The sequence below is a fragment of the Halichoerus grypus genome, chromosome X (assembly GCF_964656455.1).
Source record: "Halichoerus grypus chromosome X, mHalGry1.hap1.1, whole genome shotgun sequence".
NCBI classification, from domain to species: Eukaryota; Metazoa; Chordata; class Mammalia; order Carnivora; family Phocidae; genus Halichoerus; species Halichoerus grypus.
The window spans coordinates 98,864,894-98,890,853 of NC_135727.1; the positions used below are offsets into that span (position 1 = coordinate 98,864,894).

The 25,960-nt window shown below is 37.7% G+C and overlaps 1 protein-coding gene and 1 pseudogene across 1 annotated transcript in view; one reads left to right on the top strand and one right to left on the bottom strand.

The window, feature by feature from the left end:
- The window catches only part of TSPAN7 (tetraspanin 7), a 123,554-nt gene that overhangs the window by 91,013 nt on the left and 6,581 nt on the right, over positions 1-25,960 (bottom strand). The gene's annotated exons all lie outside the window — the stretch shown is intronic.
- On the top strand, positions 1,069-1,850 carry LOC118529549 (small ribosomal subunit protein eS24 pseudogene; annotated as a pseudogene).

A 25,960-nucleotide genomic window follows, 5' to 3' on the forward strand; every position in this document is an offset into this window, starting at 1 on the left:
TCTCCCTCTGTCCCTCACCCAGCTTGTGCGCTCTCTCTCTCTCTCTCTCTCTCTCTCTCTCCTGCTCTCTCAAATAAATAAATAAAATCTTTTAAAAAAAGAACTGTACGGAGAACTATACTCTAGCCAGTAAATGTTTCTCTCAAGGGTTTGGGTTAGCAATTCTGATTCTACTTTAGTGTATACCAGGATTAAAGAAGTAAATATATTTACATATATTATAGATAATGAGAGCCAGGTTTCTCACCATTAGAGAAAGGACTGGAATGAACCATGTGGTGTTGGATTAGAATCAGAGGTTCAGTATGAGCTCATGACTTGATAGATAGATAGATGGCAGATAGATAAGAAGGGAGAAAGGAAGACAGAAAGATGAAAGAATGAAAAAAGACAAGATATTGATATATGTGTTTGCATAGTTAGTATATGTTTACATGTATGTCCTAACCACTGGGAAGGCCTAGAAGCAATGCCATCCCAGTACCAAATGAGCACCCCTAGGGCACAAGCCCTAATTTCTAAATGCCATTCTGCAATAAAAGAAACCAAGGAAGGGTGGGACAGGAAAGTCTGCAATAAAAAAACCAAAATGGGTGGGACAGAAATATTAGCTTGAATTTCCCAAATTTTGTGCAATCATTAAGCCTACATATTCAAGAAGCTCAACAAACCCCAAGCAAAATATGAAGAAAAGTACACCAAAGCATATCATAATCAAATTGCTCAAAACTAATGATGAAAAATCTTAAGAGCTGACAGAGAAAACAGAAATATTATATGTAGAGGAATAAAGATAAGAATGACATATTTCTCATTAGAAATACAAGCAAGAAGAGAAAGGAGAGACATCTTTAAAATACAGAAATTTAAAAACTGTCAACCTAGAATTCTATAGCAGCAAAGATATCTTTCAAAAACAAAGGTGAAATAATTTTTCAGACACACAAAAGCTGGAAGAATTCATCACCAGCAAAATTATACCAAGAAAAATGTTGAAATAAGTACTTCAGAAAGAAATAAAATGATACCAGATGGAAATATGGATCTGCATAAAGGAATGAAGGGTATTAGAAATAAATACTTGGGTAAATAGAAGATTTTTTCTTATTATTTAAATGTCTTTAAAATAGGACTGTTTAAACAAAAATAACAACAATGTAATGTGGTGTTTAAAGCATACAAAAAATAAAATGTGTAAAACAAAAGAAGAAAGGCTAGAAATGGAGAAACGGAAGTACTGTATACTATTATAAGGTGCTTATAATAATAGTGAGGTGGTATACTATCCTGGTAGATCTTGGTAAGTTAAAAATGTATACATCAGCTCTCTTCCTCCCCGGCTGCTTGAAGCTTGGCCGCCATCATGAACAACACAGTAACTATCCGGACCAGGAAGTTCATGACTAACTGACTACTTCAGTGGAAACAGATGGTCATTGTTGTTCTTCACCCTGGAAAGGCAACAGTACCTAAGACAGAAATTCAGGAAAAACTAGCCAAAATGTACAAGACCACACCAGATGTCGTATTTGTGTTTGGATTCAGAACCCATTTTGGTGGTTGCAAGACAACCAGCTTTGGCATCATTTATGATTCCTTGGATTATACAAAGAAAAATGAACCCAAACACAGACTTGCAAGACATGGCCTGTATGAGAAGAAAAAGACATCAAGAAAACAATGAAAGGAACACAAGAACAGAATGAAGAAAGTCAGGGGGACTGCAAAAGCCAATGTTGGTGCTGGAGATTGGACAACACAAGGAGTAAAGATGCTGCAGTGGCTTTATCTGTGGTGGTTGTGCAGATTTTTCATGAGAGGATCAATAAACTAAGAATGTTAAAAAAAAATGTATACATCAATCCTAAAGCAACCAATAAAATCACAAAGAATTAGAGCTAATAGGCCAAAGAATTACAGCTAATAGGCCAAAAATCATAAAAAATAATCAAAAATAAGTCAGAAAAAAGGAATAATGGTTAGGTGGGACAAATAGAAAACACTGCAAAATAATAGATTTATACCTAACCATATGAATAGTCATATTAAATGTAAGTGGTCTAGGGGCGCCTGGGTGGCTCATTCACTTAAGTGTCTGCCTTTGGCTCAGGTCATGATCTCAGGGTCCTGGGATGGAGCCCGCACTGGGCTCCCTGCTCAGTGGGGAGTCTGCTTCTCCCTCTCCTCCTCCCCCTGCTTATGCGCGTGCTCTCTCTCTCAAATAAATAAATATTTAAAAAAATAAATAAATGTAAGTGGTCTAAATACCCCAGTTAAAATGCTGAGATTGTCAAATTGGAAAAAATAAAGCAGGACCCACCTGTATCCTGAATATAAGAAACACACTTTACATATAAAGACACAAATAGGTTAAAAGTAAAAGGATAAAAAAAGATATACTAACACTAGTCAAAAGAACTGGAGTAGTTATATTAACATTAAACAAAGTACATTTCAGAGCACAGAATATTACTAGGGATAAAGAAGGTCATTTCACAATGAAAAAGGGCTCAATTTATCACACGGGCACTTAAGAAAAGAGCTTCAAAATACATGAAGCAAAACTGACAGAACTTCAAGGAGAATTTGACAAGTCTAGACCCATAGCTGGAGATTTCAAAAAGACTCTTTGAATTGATAAAACAAGTATTGATAAAGTTAGTTAAGGATATAGAAATTTTGAACATTATCAGTGTTGATATACATAGAACATTCTACTCAACAAGAACAAAATATATATTCTTTTCTAGCACACATGGAAGATTTGCCAAGACCACATTCTGGGTTATAAAATCTCAATAGGAATTCATGTCATATACAGTATATTCTTCCCACAAAGAAATTAATTTAGAAATCAATAAGATAAAGATCTCTGAAAAATCCCCCAACTATTTGGAAAGAAAATAACACACTTCTAAATCACCCATGGTTAAGGAAAAAAACCAAAAGTGAAGTTAAAAAGAATTTTGAACTGAATGAAAATGAAGACAACATACTAAAAATTTGGAAAAGCAGCTAAAACAGTATTTAGGGGATAATGTATAGCATTGAATGCTTATATTAGAAAAGAGGAAAGGTCTCAAATCCATGACTTCAGCTTCTTGTTTAAGAAACTGGAAAAGCAAGAGAAAATTGAACCCAAAGTCAGTAGAAGAAAGGAAATAAGATCAGAGTCAAAATCACTAAGACCAAAAAAAAAAAAAAAAAAACCCAAAATAACAAAACCCAGAGAAAAATCAATGAATCCAAAAACTTGCTCTTTGAGAAGATCAATAAAATTGATGAACCTCTAGCTGGACTGATCTGGAAAAACAGAGAGAAAACACAAATTACAACAAGAAGTTTGGGGGAAAAATCACTACAAATTCTACAAATATTAAAAGCATAAACAAAGAGGCAGCCCACAGAATGGGAGAAGATATTTGCAAATGACACTACAGACAAAGGGCTGATTTCCAAGATCTATAAAGAACTTCTCAAACTCAACATCCAATAAACAAATAATCAAGTCAAAAAATGGGCAGAAGATATGAACAGACACTTCTCCCAAGAAGACACACAAATGGCTAACAGACACATGAAAAAAATGTTCATCATTATTAACCATCAGGGAAATTCAAATCAAAACCACACTGAGATACCACCTTACACCAGTTAGAATGGCAAAAATGGACAGGGCAAGAAACAACAAATGTTGGAGAGGTTGTGGAGAAAGGGGAACCCTCTTACACTGTTGGTGGGAATGCAAGTTGGTACAGCCACTTTGGAAAACAGTGTGGAGGTGCCTCAGAAATTTAAAAATAGAGCTACCCTATGACCCAGCAATTGCACTCCTGGGTATTTACCCAAAGACACAGATGTAGTGAAAAGAAGGGCCATATGCACCCCAATGTTCATAGCAGCAATGTCTGCAATAGCCAAACTGTGGAAAGAGCTGGATGCCCTTCAACAGACGAATGGATAAAGAAGGTGTGGTCCATATATACAATGGAATATTATGCAGCCATCAGAAAGGATGAATACCCAACTTTTACATCAACATGGATGGGACTGGAGGAGATCATGCTAAGTGACATAAGTCAAGCAGAGAAAGTCAATTATCATATGGTTTCACTTATTTGTGGAACATAAGGAATAGCATGGAGGACATTAGGAGAAGGAAGGGAAAAATGAAGGGGGGGAAATTGGAGGGGGAGGTGGACCATGAGAGACTATGGACTCCAAGAAACAAACTGAGGGTTTTAGAGGGGAGGGAGGTGGGGGGATGGGTTAGCCCGGTGATGGGTATTAAGGAGGGCACATACTGCATGGAGCACTGGGTGTTATACGAAAACAATGAATCATGGATCACTAAATCAAAAACTAATGATGTATTATATGGTGACTAACATAACATAATAAAATTAAATTAAATTAAAAAAAAGAAAGCATAATCAGGGAATATTACTAAAAACTTTATGCCAATAAATTTGATAACCTAGAGGAAATGGACTAATTCCTTGAAAGATACATACTACCACAGCTCACTCAAAAAATGGAAAAGCTGAAATAGATACATATCTATTAAAGAAACTAAATTGATAGTTTAAAACATTTCCACAAAGAAAACCCCAGACCCAGATGGCTTTACTGGTGAAATCTACTAAATATTTAAGGAAGAATTAATGCTAATTCTATAATCACTGCCACAAAATGGAATAAAAAGGAAGAACAAAGTTGGAGGACTAACACTGCTTGATTTCAAGAATTACTATAAAGGTTCTGCAATGAAGGCAGTGTGGTACTAAAGTACAAATAGATGAACCAAAACAGAGATTTCAGACATAGACTTACACAAATATAGGCAACTGATTTTCAGCAAGGGTGCAAAGGCAATATAGCAGAAAAGTCTTTTTAACAAATGGTGCTGGAGCAACTGGATGTCCACATGCCAAAAAAAATTAACTTCGATCTACTTTTTGTACTGCACACAAAAACCAAATGAAAATGGATTATAGACCTGAATGTAGAACATAAAAGTGTAAAACTTTTAGAAGAAAACGTAGGAGAAAACGTTTGTGACCTTCAGTTAGGCAAAGATTTCTCAGGTATGAAACCACAAGCATGATCCTTAGAGGAAGAAATTGATAAATTGGACTTTATCAAGATTAAAAACTTTAGCTCTTTTAAAGACACTGTTAAGAGAATGAAAAGCAAGACACAGATTGGAAGAAAATATTTGAAATTCATATATCTAATAAAGGACTTGTATCCAAAAAATATAAAGACCTCTGAACACAAAATTATAAGAAAATAACCCTCCAAAAAATAATGGGCAAAAGATTTGAACACATACTTCACCAAAGAACATATGCAGATACAAATAAGCACATGAAAAAAAGTGATATATACATACAATGGAATGCTATTCAGCCTTAAAAAAGAAGGAAATTCTGACAAACGTTACAACATGGATGAACCTTGAGAACACTGTGCTAAGTGAAATAAACGATAGGACAAATACTGTGTGATTCTACTTACATGAGGTCCCTAGAGTAGTCCAATTCATGGAGAAAAAGTAAAATGGTGGTTGCCAGGAGTTGGGGAAGGGACGAACAGGGAGTTATTGTTTAATGGGTACAGAGTTTCCATTCTGCAAAACGGAAGGAGCTCTATAGATAGATGGTGGTGGTGATTATGTGACAATGTGAATGTACTTCATGTCACTAAAATGAACCCTTAAAAATGATTAAGATGGTAAATTTTATATGATATGTATTTTACCACAATAAAATAATAATGGATCAGAACAAAAAATGCCCAACATCATTAATCATCAAGGAAATACAAATTAAAACTGCAACAAGATACTTCTGCACATCTATGAAAACAAATAAAATTTCAAAAACTTACCATGCCAAGTGTTGGTGAGGATATGGAGAAACTGGAACTGTGGATGTGAATGTAAAACAGTACAACCATTTTGAAGACCAGTTTGGCAGTTTCTAGAAAAGTTAAACAGATACCTACCATATGATTCAGCCATTGCAGTCCTAGGTATTTACCCAAGAAAAATGAAAGCACATGTCCATAGAACCACTTGTACGTAAATATACATAACAGCTTTATTGCTAATTGCCAGAAATTGGAAAAAACACAAATGTCTGTCCATCAACAAATCAATGGGTAAACACACTGAGATACATCCATTTAATGAAAAACTACTCAGGAATAAAAGTGAAGACATTTGAAATGAGAAAAAGGAAATGAAATAAATATACATTACAACATGGATGAATCTCAAAATAATGGTGCTGAGTGAAAAAAGCCAGATAAAAAAATATATACTATATGACTGCATGTCTATAAAATTCTGGAAAATCCAAACTGTAGTAATGGAAAGCAGATCAGTAGTTGCCTGGGAATGGGAAATGGGAAGTAGCATGATGGTAGATTACCAAGGGCACAGGAAGCTTTTGGCAGGATGGACGTGCTCACTTTCTTAATTGTGGTGATAGTTGCCCAGGTACACACATATGCAAAAATTTCAATTGTACACTTTAAATAGGTTCAGTTTATGGTATGTCGATTATACCTCAATAAAGTTGTTAAAAATCATCAGGCAAGCAAACAAATATGTGTGGCAAAATTCTACCTTTTCTTTGCACGTTCACTGCATGCTCCCCACCATTGGAGTACAAACTCGCTGAGAGCAACAACTATCTGAAGCATTCATGGCTAGGCTAACAGACGTGAGCCATCCCCAGTAAACATACCCGTGACATCGCACAACTGAGAAAACTTAGAGATTAAAAGACAGTATTAGGAAACTTTGATCAAGATCGTAAGTAGCAAAGACTAATAACTTCCTGCAATTAGGAGTGATGCCCTTAGTACAATTAAGTAGCCAGCTCATGAGGTGTGAGGCAATTAAGAAAAAAGGGGCAAAGGGGTCATGAAAGTGCTAGAGAAAAGCTGAATCCAGATCAGATCACAAATTCTCAGCCACAATGCCTTTAGGATTATGCCCAGTCAGGTCCTTATAGAGAAGTAAAGAGGCATTAATACCAACCTTTTCTATAGCATTATAGCTATATATGAGTTTACTTTTTATTTTATCAAATTCATAATTTATATAGCTATCTCCTAAATTACAAGAATGACATATTAGGTAATGTGCAACACACACACACACAAAATGGATGGATAGCTTTAATGTATAAACACTCTTACAAAACAGTAAAACACCACTAATAGAAAAATGGCCAGAGTAAAAGAAAAGACAATTCATAAAATACAAACAGATTTTTAAATTTTACCTTATAGTTAAATACACACACACACATATATAATTTACTCATTTTTTAAAACTATGAATTCCAAAATGTTTTTAAATCTTTGTCAGTGGCAGGAGTGTGCTGTAATTAACATTTTCTTAGGCAATTAGCAGGAGGATATTGGCAAACATCCTTACTGAAAGCTTTTTTCCGGCAAAAATTTTCAATATCTAAAAACATTCATAGTTAATCCTTCCATAATGAAGTTAGCTTAAGCAAATAATGAAATGCAAAGCCAAAGATTTAAGTTCAAAACTACTAATCACAATCTTATATTAGTGAAAAACTAGAAACAACCTATATATGGTACAGCAGAAAAACTGCTAAACAAATGAACCTCAGGATAGAAAAATACATGACCATTTAATGCTATTTTTAAAGAATTTTTAAAGACATGGGAAAATTCTAGTTGAATGAAAAACATCAGGACACAATCTGTTTAGTATAGCAGGATTCCAAATCTGTTATGCTCTTCCAGATTAAAAAATAAATAAAATAAAAGTTTTACACTGCTCTGTAAGCACTTTCACCAAATTGTTATCTCTTAGTGGCTCTGTGCCAATCACGTAGCTAACCAACTACAAGGCTTGAGCACCATCAAACAGAAATTCTAACCTCAGAAAATCCAATCCCCCCTTCTAACGCTAACCTAGCCTCGGCCTGGGAGTTAAATAACTACATATCCATTAGCAAAACACCCTCCCTGTCAAGAGGGTCAGTGAAAGTAGGTGGTAGAGAAGGCTATAAGCAGTGAAGAGAAGCAGGGACAAATGGGGAATTTAAATGCCTGAGATTTTTGTCCCTGTTCTAGTCCATTATCAAAAATAAACTGGGATCATTCTATGAATGCCTTCTTTCAAAACAAAGATAAGGCCACTCCAAAATATCACTTCTTCTGGACAAGACACTCACTCTTGGAACTCAATTGCCAGTGAGTAAGATGGCGTCCTGGGCCATGGAAGAAGGAACTGAGGACAAACATCCATACAGAAAAATCTTTTCTTAGCATTTGAAATGTTGTTCCAAAAGAGTCCTGATTTTCTCAAGTTGGAAGACTCTATTCATCATGAGTATTCCGAAATACTCAGGTTACCATGAGGAGTGACACAAATCATCCCAAGATTACATGGTGGAATTGGCAGAATGGTTCAACATGACTTCTTTCTCCAGCAATTCTTGATTAGTGCATAAGGCCAAGAGATGAAAACCAGCAAACACAGCATTTTAAATTTGTGGGTACATTTTTTTTTCCTTTTCACAGAGTATCTTTTTGGTACTGTTGATAGTTTGCCTAAATTAAATCCACAAATAAAACCAGCAAGATTCTTATGATTATTCTGAGCCATAACCTATAGTATTAAAAGGTAGTTAAATGCCTCTAAATGTTGCAATGCTCCAAACCTTACCTCATTTTTTGCTATTATACAAGAATTGTTATATTCTCATTATATGAACACAAATCAAGAGTAACTGCTGACCACCTTCCCGCCTAACTTTTCTGTGTTTCTCCTTGAGACACACTAACAAACTCCCTATGAAACCGGGAATATGAATACCATATTACCATAACACCATTTAGGGAACTAAAGGGGAAAAGAGAAAGCACCTGCGAAGCACTTTGGACTCACGTATAACTCTAGTTCTCCTCTCAAATCGTTTCCCAAGCTCCAATTACAGCAGTTAGTGGTCAAAGCAAAGCTCTCCCTCTAAGAAAGAGGTTCAGCACTGTAAGCAAGGGTTTCCATTCACTTTACCGCAGACAACTGCTACTACTTACTGAGGTTAAATTTAACCAGCAAAGTAGCCAACATTCTGGAAATTATCCTTTAAGACAGTAGTATATATTCTGGGTTTGCTTTCAAACACCCAGTTTTATTTTTACGTGCATAAACAACCCCCCCCCCGAAAATGCAAAGGAATCTAGAAATTTGTGGACCTAAAACGGTACTTTATGATAGAGGCTAATACAGGTTTCTCCCCTAAGCCAATCATTCAGAGGACTAAAAAGGAAAATGAAGCACCCACTAGATTCATATTAAAATGGAGGAGAACTCAGAACTCAGCTCAATGGTAGCGTTCTTCATGGATTACCATATATGTTCTACCTATCAGTCACAAGCTACCCATCAGTCCCTGAATTACTTCAAGTTTCCTTCTGCCCCGTAATATAGTATTATTTAATGAATACATATTTGAAGCTACAGAATTAAAATTTAAACATACTAAACACGAGTACAATGGTGGTTGCACAATGGTATGCTTTTGTCAAAATTCATCAAATCACACACTTAAAACTGGCAAATTGCATTGCATACAAATGGAACATAACTGGGAACAGATAATTCACTCATAAAACATGGAACCAACAGTGACTGGGGAGGAAACTGAGGGAAAGAAATTTGCTTAGCCTAGAGTGGGGTTTCTCAGCCTCACCTTCCCCTTTTAGGTGTGACAACCAACAATGTTTATAGACACTGCCAAATGTTCGCCGGGGGAGGGGGCGGGGGCAAACCTCCCCCCTCCTGCTGAGAACCTCTGCATTACATCCTTATAACAAGGATCCAGTATATAAGAATTTATTATGGAAATTCGGTGAAAGCTAGTGGTGAAAGGTAACAGTCCCAGAGGAAAAAAAAATGGAGAATGTTCAAGACTTCCAGGTTATTTTGGACACTTTCTTCTCTTCTTTTTTAAACAGGTGAACTCTACCAAACATTTATTTACTTATTTTTAAGTTTTTCTTTTATTCCAGTTAGTTAACATACAATGTTCCATTAGTTTTGGGTGTAAAATATAGTCATTCAACACTCTATTTAAGACACTTTCATATATAGGCGATCAATACTACCAATGCCTTCCTCCACAGCTAATAAGCACAGGTAAATCTGGAAACATCTCAAGCACATTTTTCTTTTCTAAAAGTCATCCTTAACTTATGTGTTAGGTTTCATAGCCATAAATCATCCCCACTGACCAACTCAATAATGTCACAAATTGGCAATTTGTTCCAGTAGAACATAAAGGGATTAAAGCACTGATTATTTACTCTGAGGACAGGATGCAAATATACACTGGACTTTCAATAAATGATTTTTCAAGGAATTGGCTGTTTAAAAATCAAGGCCCTAAGTTCAACGTTTAGTCAAATTAAAAATCTATACCACATCTGTCTACTAACTAAACTAACAAAATGCATATGAAATAAGGCTGTAAAACACACTGTGGGTCAATGGCTAGTGTGATCTGTTCATCTCCTAACATGAGATACCAGGTTAAAAAAAATAAGATGTTTACTACTAATTCCACATTTGGAAATATATTTCAAGGAAATAACCCCCAAAAGAATTTCAATTAAAAATATTCAAAGCATTCCCAATATTAAATACTGCACAGCTCCCAAATCTGCCAACAGAGGCAAAGCAACAGACATTTATGCTTTATCAGACACATAGATGACGGTTGAAAGAAACCTAAGTTTCTAGACCAATGCCTGGTCTCCAGACCACTAAGGGGAACCGAAGGTAGTAAAAAGGGCCCAGTGGGCATTTTCAGAACTTTTTTAAAAAAATGCCTAGGTCAAGGCTCCAGGTAGTGGTGCTCAGCTGCAAGGCTTAGAAAAACAAAGGAACAAGCACAGTCAGATGAATAAATGACCCGATTAATAATTACATATGTTTATATTGTATATAAATTATTTGTATTCCAAAATCATATACAAATACACTGCATTCAAATACAAGCAATTACATTTTTAAAACATTCTTAAAAATGCAATTTATTAATCAAAAATCTTTCAAATTAGTGTTTTCATTTTCTTTGGGTAAATACCCAGTAGGAGAATTAATGGATCATATGGTAGTTCTATTTTTAATTTTTGGAGGAACCTCCATACTGTTTTCCACAGTGGCTGCACCAATTTGCATTCCCATCAACACAGCAGGAAGGTTCCTTTTTCTCTGCATTCTCACCAGAGGGGAGGGGGGCGTTGTATGATGTCAGAACTACACTTGTGGTGAGCATAGCATAACACACAAAGAAGGTGAAGCACTATGTTGTACATCTGGGACTAATGTAACATTGTGTGCCAACTATACTCAAAAAAATTTTTTTAAAAGCTTTAAATCTTTCAAAGCATAGGAGTTAGGGAAAAAATAAGATGTCTTTTTTTTTTTTTAAGAGTTTATTTATTTATTTGACAGAGAGAGAGACAGCGAGAGGGAACACAAGCAGCGGGAGTGGGAGAGGGAGAAGCAGGCTTCCCGCTGAGCAGGGAGCCCTATGTGGGGCTCGATCCCAGGACCCTGGGATCATGACCTGAGCCGAAGGCAGACGCTTAACGACTGAGCCACCCAGGCACCCCAAGATGTCTTTTCATGGGACAATGAAATATGGCCCCCAAATTGATTACAAGAATGGGCAACAAATAAATGAAAATATATACTTCCCTGTTATTAACCAGAGGAATGCAAATTAAAAGCACCATAATACTATTAAATATCCACCGAACTGGAAAAACATTGAGAAGTTTAACAAGATCAAGTGCTGGAGAAGATATGAAACAACTAGAATTCTCACCAACCATAACGACTAGAAAAAACACTTTAGGAGCATCTTTTAAATTAAAGATGCACCTACATCTTCACAGATGTTCAACAGGAAACAAAAGAATATTCATAGCAGCATTATTCATAAAAGCAAACTGAGGACCACCCAAATGTCCAATAACAGAATGAATAATTTGTGGTACAGTCATATGCTGAAATATAAAGCAATGAAAAAGAATAAACTTAGCCCCAAGTAGCAACATGGATGGATCTTATACATTAAGTGAAAGAAGTCACTGAACACATGGAGTATTACTCAAAGTACATAATGTTCAAAGATAGACAAAAACAAAAGAGAAGTACTAGGCTATTTAAGAGTACATTCATATGTGGTACAACTATCAAAAGTAAGCGGATGATAAATCAGTCTGTATAGTTTTCCTACAGAGGAAAATATAATAGGGAGATTCGCGCAGGAGGCTATGGAGCGGGTACTGATAATGTTCTAGTACTTAGCCTTGGAGGTTAACTAGATGAGTATTTGCTTTTAATTCTTCTTCAAGCTGTACGTGTTTTCCCACACTCCTTTATGGTTTTCCCATACCATAAAGACTTACTTTTTCAAACACAAAGTAATACAACCATTTCAACACATGCAGATGCAGTCCACATGTGAATCACCTTAACTAGAAAAAGCAGAACTGCACGTTTGGGATGATTGCAATTGCACAGGTGTGAAGATACAATGACAAAACCCACAGGCTAACTGGAAGTGATGGGATCAAGTCATGTTCATCAGGGGCTTTTCCTGGTGACGCGCTCAGGTTCATAATTCCAAAACTATTTGATTGCTGTCACACAATAGATTAAGTATAGAGCCGGTGGTGTGAAAAAAATCAATATGCAAAAAGAAGTCCAACTGACAATGAGTTTGGAATAACCACAAGTCCCTGAATTGATGTTCGATAGGCATCTTCAGAAGACAAACACACAAGGCAGATTTGAGAAACTTAAGATTGTGTATGCAAGTCTAGGGGCACCTGGGTGGCTCAATCGTTTGAGCGTCTGCCTTCAGCTCAGGTCATGATCCCGGGGTCCTGGGATCGAGCCCCACGTCGGGCTCCCTGCTCAGCAGGGAGTCTGCTTCTCCCTCTGCCTACCTCTCCTCCTGCTTGTGCTCTGTCAAATAAATAAAATCTTAAAAAAAAAAGATTGTGTACGCCAGTCTACACATTGGCTGATTGCACAAATATTCATCAGCCATGGAAAATTTTTGGTTGACAATTATATTTCATGGCAAAAAAGTTTTTATTATTATAAAGCAGGGTACTGTCGTTTTCTTGCTATTCATCGGGGGGCATAAAAGACTGGTCAGGTTACTGCTTGAAAGCAAGTTCAAGGGAGGAAGCAAGTTCACTGCAGCTGACAAACTTTGACTTGGCAATTGTGCCGATGAGCTTAACCTGTGGATTAGATCACTGTATTTAAGCTAGTGTCAGCTCCATAGGAAAAGGCCTGATGATTCCCGCTACTTTCAGCTTTGTTTCTTTAAAGCAAAGAAAAAACTGCATCTCCAGCAGCTTTTCATGACTTGGCTTCTGTCTTGTTCAAAGTGGTTGGGAGCTTATAGCCAAAAGAGATAAGCTCACATCCTTACCATATTTCACAGCAGCAAGACAAATAATACCCATGCAGTTTGAGACAGTAATTTAGTCTCGTAGGCATATGTATGTATGTTTGTTTGTTTAATGAGAGTAGCAAGACTATCCCCATGAAAGTTTTCAGGATTTCTTATGTCTTGCCCACCATGGCCATAAACTGAAGAGCAACAAAGACATTTAGAGATTCAGCCCTTGGGAAGTGAATGGGCAGTTGCCCAGTGGTTCAGGAAGAGCTCTGCGCCTGACATTAGGATCCCTTAGACAGTCTTTGGCCCCCACCACTTACCTGTGGAGCAGTATAATGCCCACTTGAGAAACTGGAGTTTTGAGCTGAGAGGACAGGAAAACATGAGAAAAGATGGCCCTGGTCTCAGTTTTCTACAAAAGAACCATAGGAGATAACGACTCCCTCTGAAGTTGTAAACGTTGACCTTTCTGGAAAACCAAGGCTGCTTCTTTGTGCATGAAGCCATGGCCAGCTTACAGGAGCCAAGGCTGGTGCTGATGAGCACTTGTGCCTCAGAGCAGTGACTCTCAGAGTACCCTCTAACCCATCTTCAAAGGTCTACCATGGAGAGCTGGGCCCTGCTGGATGAGCACCAGGCCCAGTGCAGGTAGAGAGGTCCAAACTGAAGGCTCACTTAAACATGACTTTGGGCCTGCCCTAGTCCAGCTGCCTCTTCTCAAAATGAGGAACAGTAATTATTACCTCAACAGGTTGTGGGAATTAAATAAGATAATGCACATGAAGTGTTTAATACTATCCTTGTCCGGGACGCCTGGGTGGCTCGGTCAGTTAAGCTTCTGCCTTCAGCTCAGGTCATGATCCTGGTGTCCTGAGATCGAGCCCTGTGTTGGGCTCTGTGCTCAACAGAGAGTCTGCTTCTCCCTCTGCCCCTCCCCCTGCTCCTGCTCTCTCCCTCTCTTGCTCTCTCTCAACTAAATAAAAATAATAAAAATCTTTTAAAAAAATACTCTCCTTGTTCTTTAGTAAATGCTCAGTAATCAAGAGCAGCTCTAAATAGTAACAACATCACCATGTAACATCACCATGACCTAATAGAGTTAACTGCATACAGGGGGTACTCCCTTGTTGCTGACAGGACCATTTGTAACTCTCCCTTTGCTCCATATGGATCACTCAGTGCTTTTCCCTCTTTAGCAAGAAAAATCCACTTTGAGAAAAAGCATTTAAATCAACAATAAAAAATATCTTCTCTATCTCAAGCCACTAAATAACATACCTATCAGCTAACAGGGCCATTGTCTGCCTTGGATTTTTTTTTTTTTTTTTTTGCTAAGTATGGAGAACAGGACCAAAAGATAGAAAAAGCTTAGTTGTTTCATGATCAATATGCTACACCGGAAACACTCTCACTCATCTGGTAAGAAGACATATATATACACACCAATGTTCATCAAAGCATCACTTCTTAGAAAGAAACAGGAAAGTAGTGCCCCCAGTGAGCAGGAAAACAGATAAATAATGATATATCCACACAAAGAATGAACTAGATCAGAGGTCAGCAAACTTTCTGTAAACAGTAAATATTTACTATTTTCTGTAAAATATTTTCTGTAGACAGTAAATATCGTGGGCTTTCTGGGCCATCCAGTCTCTGGTGCAACTACTCAACTCTGCTGTTTTGGTGTGAAAGCAGCTCTAGTTTATGTACTTAAAGAGGTAGCTGGCTAGATTTGGCCCATGGGCCATACTTTGTCAGCCCCTAAACTTGAGCCACATTTATCAATGTGGAAACATGTCAAACAATGATGAGCAAAAAATGCAAGTTTCAAAACAGGTTTCAAAACATAGTGTGGTTCATTTATACAAAATTTAAAAATCTGAAAGCGATACTTTATAATCATTATAGATATGTGTGTATTAGTAAATGTATATAAAATTTATATTTACTTAACTTATAAACTCTGAATTTATGACAGATGTAGAGGAATCAACTATAATTTTTTTCATTTTTCTTTAAAAACTAAATACCCCAAGCAAATAAGGCATAACGTGGAGAAGGGCATTTCACCTCCATTTGTCATCTAGACCAAATCAAAGGCCCCCAACGCACTCATTGAGCCACCATTCAGAGCTGCCTGTTCTAAGCCATTTACAAAAACTGTCAGGCTAGCTACCTCTGCAGACCAGGACGATCTTATGAAAAATACAACATACAAAGCAGTTACTTGTTTGTTCTCAAAACATCTCTGAAGGATATAAACAACAGCCAGCTTCACGTCACAAATAGCACAGCTGCTGTTAAGGAGATTAATAAGTAACTTGCTCCAATAACTTGCTTCTACCCTGTAGCAGAACCTTCATCCCTTAAACGAGATTTACTGGAAACTTTGGCTTCCCTTAATGCTGAGTGCTGGCCGAACCCTTGGCTACACCTATTACATCTGCTACCAGCAAGCAATTTAGCATCGACTACATGTAGAACTCTGGTCTTACCATGCAGTTGAAAAGAACCTGTTTGTGATCTCACGCTTCTTATGTGAACAAACAGACTTTCCTCACTTTTGCAACTCCACACCGACCTCCTCTTTCAATTCTGAACCTGCCTTTTTAACAACTTTAAACATCCACCTAATCACCCTTCTTGGTTAGCCAAGGAGCTTTACTGTTAGGAGAAAGGAGAGAATAAGGAGGCTAGGAATCACAGCTGCTTGGCCATACTTGCCCACAACCAATGAAAAGCCATTCTTCTAGGCCAGAGGGAAAAGTGGGGGCTGCTACAGAGCTACTGAGGAGCCTGCATTAGTCTAGTGGCCAAGAGTTCACTGGGCCCCCTCAGTGAAGTTTTTCCTTTCTCTGCTACTTGTCCCTGTGTTTCTTTCTTCTTCTGTCCCTACACCAGCCGTGTCTCTTGTATCTTGAGTTCAAGTGCCTCCAAAAGAACTCCTCCATCTAGGTCTCACAAGCCTGGTCATCTTAAGTTCCACTGACCAGCCAACAAGCAAATAGCCAAGGGTCGGATCCTTTCTCCCAGTCAATGCACTGTGTTCATGGTGGACAGTGGGAAGGGTCAGAAAGTACAGAGATGGCCAAATGTAAAGAAGTGCACAGGGCCACTTTGTCAGCAAAGAACCCAAGTGAGCAAGCTTCTGAGAGCTGGCCCAGCTCTTAAATCTATGGGCATCTCCAACTAAACACATGCAAAATGGAGCACATTCTATTAATCTCAAACCAACTTCTAAGGTCTGCATTTCCACGAGGGCATCACCATCATCCAGGTTCTTCAAGCACATAACACTGGGGGTTCTCCCTCATTCATGATTATCCTTGCCACATCATAAAGTGGCTGTCCACTATCCTCTATTCTTCATTCTCATTGTCACCCTAGAGAAGACTTTTATGCTTTCTTGGTTACCCAGGTTTCACCACTTTTTGCCTTCCTTATTCCAACCCAACCAACTTACTGTTTCTAGATTAGACCTGTAAACAGTTTCCAAAGCTACCACTCTCTGCTTGAAAGTAAGGTCTAGTCTTCCCACCCCACCCCCAGCAAAAATAGGTCCAAAGCTCTAACCCATGCAGTCAACCCACCATAAGGCCTATGCCTACTTACCTAGATGCGCCACATTTGGTCCCTTATTATAGCTAAACTCACACCTGTCCCAAACAGAAACCATTCTGCTTTCTACAAACCTCTACTTATGCCACTTTCTCCATCTGAGAGCCTTCAGTGATCCTCCCAGGGCACTACTTGTCAAAATCCCATCATTCTCCAAGGCAGATTCTGTCCATTTGACTTTCCAAAATTCCCCAGCTAGATGAGCTCTCTCCCTTGGCCCCACAGCACTTAATTTAAACTTCTAGTACTTTTAGTCCAGTGCTGTCCAATAGAGATCTATTGGTGAACTGCATACTTAACCTTAAATTCTCTAGTAGCCACACTGAAATTAAAAAGAAATAGGTGAAATTAATTTTAATGTTTTATTTAACTTAATATGTCCAAAATACGAATATTTCAACATGTAATATAAAAATGGAAATATTTTTTCATATTAAATCTTCAACATCTATGTATTTTATACTTGGAGCACATCTCCATTTAGACTACCCACATCTGAAGTGCGCAAGTGGCTGTTTTATTGGATAGTGCATGGCTAACTCTTTCAAGCCCCAAATTGGGAGGCTTGCTTCACTCCCACTCCTCTATGCCCATTTAAACGTGAAACTTTAATACTTGAGGCTAAGGATTATTCCTTCCTTATACTGGTATCCCCTAGAGCAGGAGTCAGAAAACCATAGCCCATGGGTCAAATTGGGCTGCCCACCTTTTTTTGTAAATAAAGTTTCATTTGAAGATAGCTTTGCTTCTTTATTTACATTTGTCTATGCTGATTTCACATGACAATGGCAAAGCTGAGTAGTTGCAACTGGGACCATAAGGCCCACAAAGCCGAAAATATTTATTATCTGTTCCTTTATAGAAATGGTTTGCTGACCCCTTTCCTAGAGCAGTGATTCCCAAAGTGTGGTCAGTGCGCCGGCGCTGATCAGCAAACTGTTATCAGTCCAAGATGAGAAGAAGCTTGCGTCAGAATGTAAATAATGAAAAAGAAACAGGACTTTCTTAATGAAGAAAACAGTATTATTAGTTAACGGCCTGGCACTAGCTCCTTATCTCACCACGACCATTTAATTGACTTTATTGTACCTTCTGCCATGTAATTTAAAACATTTTATAAGCAAAGATAATCATTTTTTAAATGCTTCTGGGTCTTTGCTGGGCTAAGGCAGTCTCTCTGACTCATGTCGTACATATAATCTCTATATTTTCTTACCGGATTTGGTTTTGGTTTTATATTTATGCATTTAAACCAAATAGAAGTTTTAATATTATTTATGTAACTTTCCTTTCCTTTCTTCTGTATATCCAGCAGCATCATTTAAACCTCACTTTCTCTCACTAAAATGAATGTTCTTTTCCATATAGTAAACCATATATACTAGAATTTATTTTTGGATTCTCTATTGTTCCACTGGCCTATTTGTCTGTTTTTAAGTCGATATGGGATTGACTCAATTAGTGACTTCATAGCTTTATTAGTTATGTATTACCACAAATGTAGAGGCATAAAACAGCATACAATTATTACCTCACAGTTTCTGCAGTGTCAGGAATCTGGGCACAGCTTAACTGGGTCTTCTGTTTCAGAGTCTCACAAAGCTTCCACCAAGGGGTCAGGTGGCTGCAGTTTCATCCAAGGCCTACATGAGGAAGGATCTGCCTCCAAGATCACTTGATTGTCGGCATCATTCTGTTGCTTGCAGGCTGCCAAACTGGGGGCCTCAGTTTCTTGCTGGCAGTCAGTCAGAGCTGCCCTCAGTTCCTTGCCATGTGGCCCTCTCCATAGGGCAGATCACAATATGGAATCTTACTTCCTCAAAGCCAACCAGGGAAAGAGTCTCTCAGGAAGATAGACTTTACAGTCTTATCTAATGTAATCATGAACATGTATTCACAGGCATCTGAACATCTTTGTTGTATTCAATTAGAAGCAAGTCATAGGTCCTGCTCAGACCCAAGTGGAGGAGGTTACACAAGGGCATGAATACCAGGAAGTAGGGGATCATGGCAGCCATCTTATAGTCTGTCTGCCACAAGAGTATATTCTGATAACTGGTAGGGCACATACTTCCATTTTCACCCCAATTTCTCTTGATTTTTCAGGCACTTGTTCTTCTATATAAACATTATTATTTTATCAAGTGTTACTCCTACCCCTCAAAAAAGTCCTATTGGGATTCTATTTGGAATGACACTAAACACATTTTAAGAAAACTGGTATTTTTATGATATCAAATCTCCCCACTCAAGTACATAATGTCCTTTAATCTGTTTAGATCTTATTTTATGACCTTCAATAAAACTTTAGTTTTCTTCATATAAGAGCCTTACCTTTCTTGTTAGCTTTATTCTAAAGTAGTTACGGTATCTGTTGTTACTGAGACTGGAATTTTTCCTCTCTCCTTTTCTAAGACTTATGCTAAAATAATGAAAAGCAAGTAATTTTTGTATTTTTATCTTGTATCCAATTGGTCACTTTACCAAATTCTCTTTGTAGTTTTTTTTTTAACTAGAATCTATTGGGTTTCTTAGTATACAACAATTATATCCATGAAAAGATCCAACATAAAGGTTTTTTGTTTGTTTGTTTTATTCCATTGGCTAGATAAACCAAAATCATAAATAATCATGGTAAGAAAGAATCCTTGTCTAGTTCCCAACTGACTCAAATATTTTTAATATTTTATTATTTTTAAAAACAAATATTTACTGTTGGTTTTAACATTTCTTGAGTGGAAATCAGCTCTGTTAATAAAAGAATAATGGTAGATACTCTACCCTCAAAGAAGTGGTGCATAACTCCCCACTCCTTAAGTGTGAGCTAGGCATAGTGACTTTCTTCCAAAGAATACAGTATGGGAAGATGGAAAGAGAGTAACTTTACTATCTCAGCCAGGTAATCAAGGTCAATATCAACAGCAGTAAGTCATCTTGACAGTATGCACCCTTCATATGATGTCATGAAAATGGCACTTAACCTCTGTGGTCTTCTTTCCCAAAACACATCACCCTAGTAACCATGAGAAAAACATCAGACAAATCCCAACAGAGGGCCACTGTACAAAGTATATGACCCTTACTCTCCAAAAATTGTCACTCATCAAAAACAAGGAAAGTCTGAGAAATTGTCATAGCCAAAAGAAGTCTAAATGTAATACTACTAAATGTAATATAGTAGTCTAAATTGGATATTAGGTAAAAACTCAGAAAAATCTAAATGAAGTGTGGACTTTAGTTAATAATGTATCAATCCTGGTTCACTAACTATAACAAATGTACAATACTAATATAAGATGTTAATAGTGGCAAAAACTGGTTACATGGTATATGGAAACTATGTACTATCTCCACAATTTTTCTGTAAATCTAGAACTGTTCTAAAATTAAAAGTTCATTGAAAAATAATAAGGCAAGTCATCAATACTTCATTTAATTTTAAGTGACAGATTTATATTTATTTATCCTACGTAAGAATACTCTTATTTCAATGACAGAGCTAAACTCAATGACTTAAACTCATTATATCTTTGGTTCCTATTCAAGCCCTTTTGCAATCCCAGCTCTGGAATCCAAAAAGTTAATCATCCTTGATTTTCAGGATAGGGAGTGTTATGATCAATTTACTCATTTAACAAATAGACATAGTACCTCCCACGTGCAAGATATTAAGAAAAAAAGCAACACTCTACACCATGAGGAATAATGTTGCCACAACATGTGTGTGTCACACTTTACAAAGCACTTGAATGGGGCGCCTGGGTGGTTCAGTCAGTTTAGCGTTCAGCTCAGATTATGATCGCGGGGTCCTGGGATCGAGCCCCACATTGGGCTCCCTGCTCAGCGGAGAGCCTGCTTCTCCCTCTCCCACTGCTGCTCCCCCTGCTTGTGTGCTCTCTCTCTCTGTCTGTCAAATAAATAAATAAAATCTTAAAAAAAATTTTTTTAAAAAAACACTTGAATGTCATTTAACTTTCAAACACCTGACTAAGGTGGATAAGCATGGATCTCAATTCTGAAGGGGGAACTGAGGCTCAGAGACACTTATGTGACTTGCCTAAGATCACACAGCAAATGTGCAAATCAAGACTTCACATAGGACTGATTTCGAATTCCCTACAAGAGAGGGCAATAGTTAAAAGAATACCAAGTGAATGATACAGTTTAGAATATGAAACAGAAATTGAGTGAAGCAAGAAATCCTCAAAAGTTTCATCAGAAATAGAAAATGAACAGAAGTATTGATGAGGATGTGCAAGGAACATTTACCACCCAGACTCATATTATCGAGCTTTAGGTTCCTTTTCAATGCAACGGGGTCTACCTTTGGGAAGTCCTGGAACAATCCCTGGAAATCAGAAATTCTCAAATAATCTTTGTGGAATGACTAGAACAATTAACTGACCCAGGAATTCTGTATATCACCATGATGATATTTGGAGAATGGGAACTAAAGTGCAGAAGCAACTTCATTTCACGGAGAAGCAAGAATTGGTAGTCTGAGGCAAGAATAAAAGTCTCTATACTTCTGGGGAAAGGAAAATTGATTATTCAATAGGCATGGTAACTAGTAACCACCAGCACCCACTTTTAAACCTATTTGATCAATGGCAATTCACCTCAGTCTAATTATCAATGACAACTCAACTTGCTTCAGGGAACATACTTCTGAAAGCCAATTACAATGACAGTCTCACACAATTCAAGGTCAACCAAGCAGTAGCAGACACACTGCAGTGAACACACTTTTCAGAGTCAATCTGACAACAGTCTCACCCAAATGGTTCTAAGGCCAAGGTCAACCACTCATGCCTCTGTAACCAAAGCCACCCCCAAACATGACCACACTTCCCAAAAAGATCAGAAATCTGCTTTACTCATAAACTGCTCTCTCCTATTTTGCTTTTTGTTTTATATATTGGATAATAGTCAAATCTTTGGACCGAGGGCAAATCATGACTCTTCTTAACTTCTTCTAAGTGCAACTGTGAACAGAAATAGATTCACCCTGAAGAAAAGAAACTACTCCAAACTCCAAGAGTTCAGTTGGAGACCCTTGCCAGAGACCAGTTCAGTGGGTAAGAAAAATACTAGATGGGCTACATCTTGCTTGTGGAATCTTCTCAAACTAGCCTTATGGTACCACAGATCACATGACAGGAAAGCATACATATGGTAAAAATTTATTTATAACAAACTGCATCACGGACCACAGAATCACACCCCAGGAATCAGAATCACCTTGTGAATGGTTTTAAAAAAATACATACCCAGGCTGCTCTCCAGATCAATTAAAATCACAACTTCAGGAAATAGGACCATACATCTTTTAAAAGTCCCTTAGTGATTCTGACGAGCACGCCTATAGTTAGAAATGACTAGCAAGGTCTCCCAAGGGTGACAAGGACACTTCGATTTACTAAGAGACACTGGAAACCTAGCTTCAGACTTTGGAGCAAAGCAGAACAAATCAATAAGCCAACACTAGATACTCAACAGCTAGATATTCCCTAGCAATCTCCAGATACAGGAGACTCAAGGTGAACCAGGCCTGCTATTATATATTGAGTTCTCTTAGAATCAATGTTTCTCAATCCTACTTGAATAGCTCAATCACCTGGGAGATAATTTAAAAGATAGAAATCCTGGTACCCAACTCCAGACCAACTGATTCAGAATCTCTTAGGGTGAAACCTAAGCATACATTTTAGGTCTCCTTAGGCAATTCTGATGGGCACACAGGGTTGAGAATCACTGATCTAGATTGCTCAATTAGTATCTGTACTTGACCCACTCCATCTTCTAGTAAAAGGCACCTGCAATTTCTCCTAAAACAGATGATGAAAACACCCACTCTGTCTTACAGAAAGCACTAAAGAAAATCTTCCACAATAGAACTGTGATCCTTAATTCTACCACCAAACTATTCAACATGCTTTCATGTTCAACTGATCAAATAACGAAAAGGGAAACCAAAGAAAAACCCTCTCCTATCTTTTCCCCCATATCCTTTTCTTGATGAATATTGGGGTTCTATATAAAAGAGGCCAAAAATGTTGAGCCAATAATGAAAAGCTTTCTGTTGCAGCAAGGGGGATAACAGCCAAAAAAAGAAAAAATTTTTTAGACTTATTTATTTTAGAGGTGGGGGGGGAGCATCTTAAGCAGACTCCATGCTGAGCAAGGAGCCCAGTTTGGGGTTCAATCTCAAACCCAAGATCATGACCTGAGCCAAAACCAAGAGTCAAACACTTAACTGACTACGTCTCCCAAGTGCCCCCCCAAAAAAAGAAATTTAAGAGCAGTAATCCAACGATCTGCTTGCCATGAGGAGAGAACCCAAATCAGAAGCTGCTGTAATGGGAACAAAGGAGGAAAAGACATATGAATATATTTTAAAGTGTGCTTCAAATTGGTTTAGCAGTGCATTAGTCATCCATGTCAAGGGTTTAATACGTTTAAACAAAGAAACACAGTCAGAGATGACTTTCAAATCTCAGCACCATCTGAGGTGCTTACTTAAAACAGTATATAATGCTGAACAGTCAATGAATCATAAGTAATGTAGCTCGTGGTAGGGTCAAATCAAGAACTCTGGCTATAATTAAAATTGAGGAAAGTATTTCATTCTAATTGGACAAAAATTCAGCTAGTTTCTAAGCAACTACTAAGTGGAAAAGACTTAATGTTCCCCAAATGCTATAAAAGGTAGTGCACATATCTTAACTACATATTGCATATGGGAAGTAAAGTTGATTAAGAAAAGACTGTTCAGATTATAATGTACAAGTCCTATAATAAACATGAAGGGTTATCATTGTGGTAACAGAAAAAAGGCAGAGCGATAACCCGGTTAACATCATACTTTGAACTCTGGTGCTTCCACATTAAATTAATACAGCAAGGTCTGAATTAGGTCAGAAGGCACATGGGCCTTCACCTGGTGGGAAGAAATTAGAAGAGCAGAAAAAGCAGCAGCAACCTTCAGAGCTTCATTCTCATTTATCCAACTCTAGTCCCTGATGGCCATGTGACCTTAAACAGGCTGTGCCTTAGTTAGCCTGTTCCAACCTAGAACACTCCCCTTGACATCCAAAAGCTTTTTAAAAATTGGAAAGTAGATACCAGTATCTACTAGAACAGCCCAACTATTGCCATTGTAGATGCTCTAGTCAATCACTCACCAACAACTATGTATTTAATTAGTACCATGCAATGAAGAGATAGAAATATAAAGGACTTTCAGTTAAAGATGATGGATTGAACACATCCATTTACCTTGGCTATCTCCCAAAACTCCACTGAAATGACACTAAAAGGATTTTTTAAACCCACAGTAACAAAGAGAATGGAAGAGGAGACAAATGCAATGACATTTTGGAAGCTGAGAAAAAGCCAGATCTTATGGCAGCTATGAGAAAAGCCAAGAAGAAAATATTTGCACACAAGCACCCACAAAAGGCAGCTTCATGCACACCTGGAACTGGGGATGAAAAGGGGCTAAAATAAGGAGGATCTGGTAAAAAAAAAAAATCTTTTGGAAAAGTAATTAGATCCCCTCCATCTTCTGTCTCTGGCCTTTCCCCATTCCAGCATAGGCTCAGATTTATTTTCTAGGGAAGGTGAATGAAACAAAGGGTCTCTGAACTGTGAAACAAAAGCACAGTGGACATAGATTCTATACTTCAAATAGGAGCCTAACAAAGGCTTATATACCGCACATGAAGACATCCAAATTCCTAACCTTTTTCATTCAAAGAGAGGATTAGAAGATGCTTCTGTAGGAAATCTGATCAGACCAAGGGAAAAGACCTAAAGATATTGACCTTGGTTCCAAAACTCAATTGTCCAGCCAAATCACCCAACTTAAAATCAACAAACTCCCACTTCATATACTAGGAGCTTCCAATCAGCTTAGTGCTCTACTCTTAAACATGTACAGAACAAAGAGCAAAAGTTTATCAGAAATTGGAGGTCTGTGGGGCACCTGGGTGGCTCAGTTGTTAAGCGTCTGCCTTCGGCTCAGGTCATGATCCCAGGGTCCTGGGATCGAGCCCCGCATTGGGCTCCTGCTCAGCGGGAAGCCTGCTTCTCCCTCTCCCACTCATCCTGCTTGTGTTCCCTCTCTCGCTGTCTCTCTGTCAAATAAATAAATAAAATCTTAAAAAAAAGAAATTGGAGGTCTGTAATATGCCAGAAAACAGAGAAGTTTGAAGGAAATTATACAGAAGAAGCAAACTTAAAAAAATCATTAATATTGCCAGAGGGATTTTAAAAAGATACTACATTTTTGAAACAAGAGCAAGATGCTAGGAAAAGGAATATTCAGATCTCAAAAAGGAGCCCCTAGAAATCAACATATAAAAAAAAATGACAAATGCAACAGCAGGCAAAATCAAGTGGGAGCGATGTCCCATAAAGTAGAGCCAAAAAGATGAAGAGGTGGGGCGCCTGGCTGGCTCAGTTGGTGGAGCATGCGACTCTTGATCTTGGGGGTTGTGAGTTCGAGCCCCATGTTGGGTGTAGAGATTACTTAAAAATAAAATCTTAAATAAAAGATGAAGAGGTAAAAAATAGGAAAGAAAATTAGAGAATCTAAGAGGTACAACATTGAAAGGGAGAATAGGGAAAATGAAAGTAATCAAAAAAAACAATTCAAGAAAATTTCCCCAAACTGAAGGACCTCAGTTACCAGATTGAAAGGATCTACAGGAAGGAAATAAAAAGAAACATATAACAAGACATATGCTGGTGAAATTTCAGAGCACCAAGAACAAGAAAGAGTTTTCAAAATCTTTCAGAGAAGGAAAAGCAGAATTTAAGAATTAGAATAAGATTTGATTTCTCAACAGTAA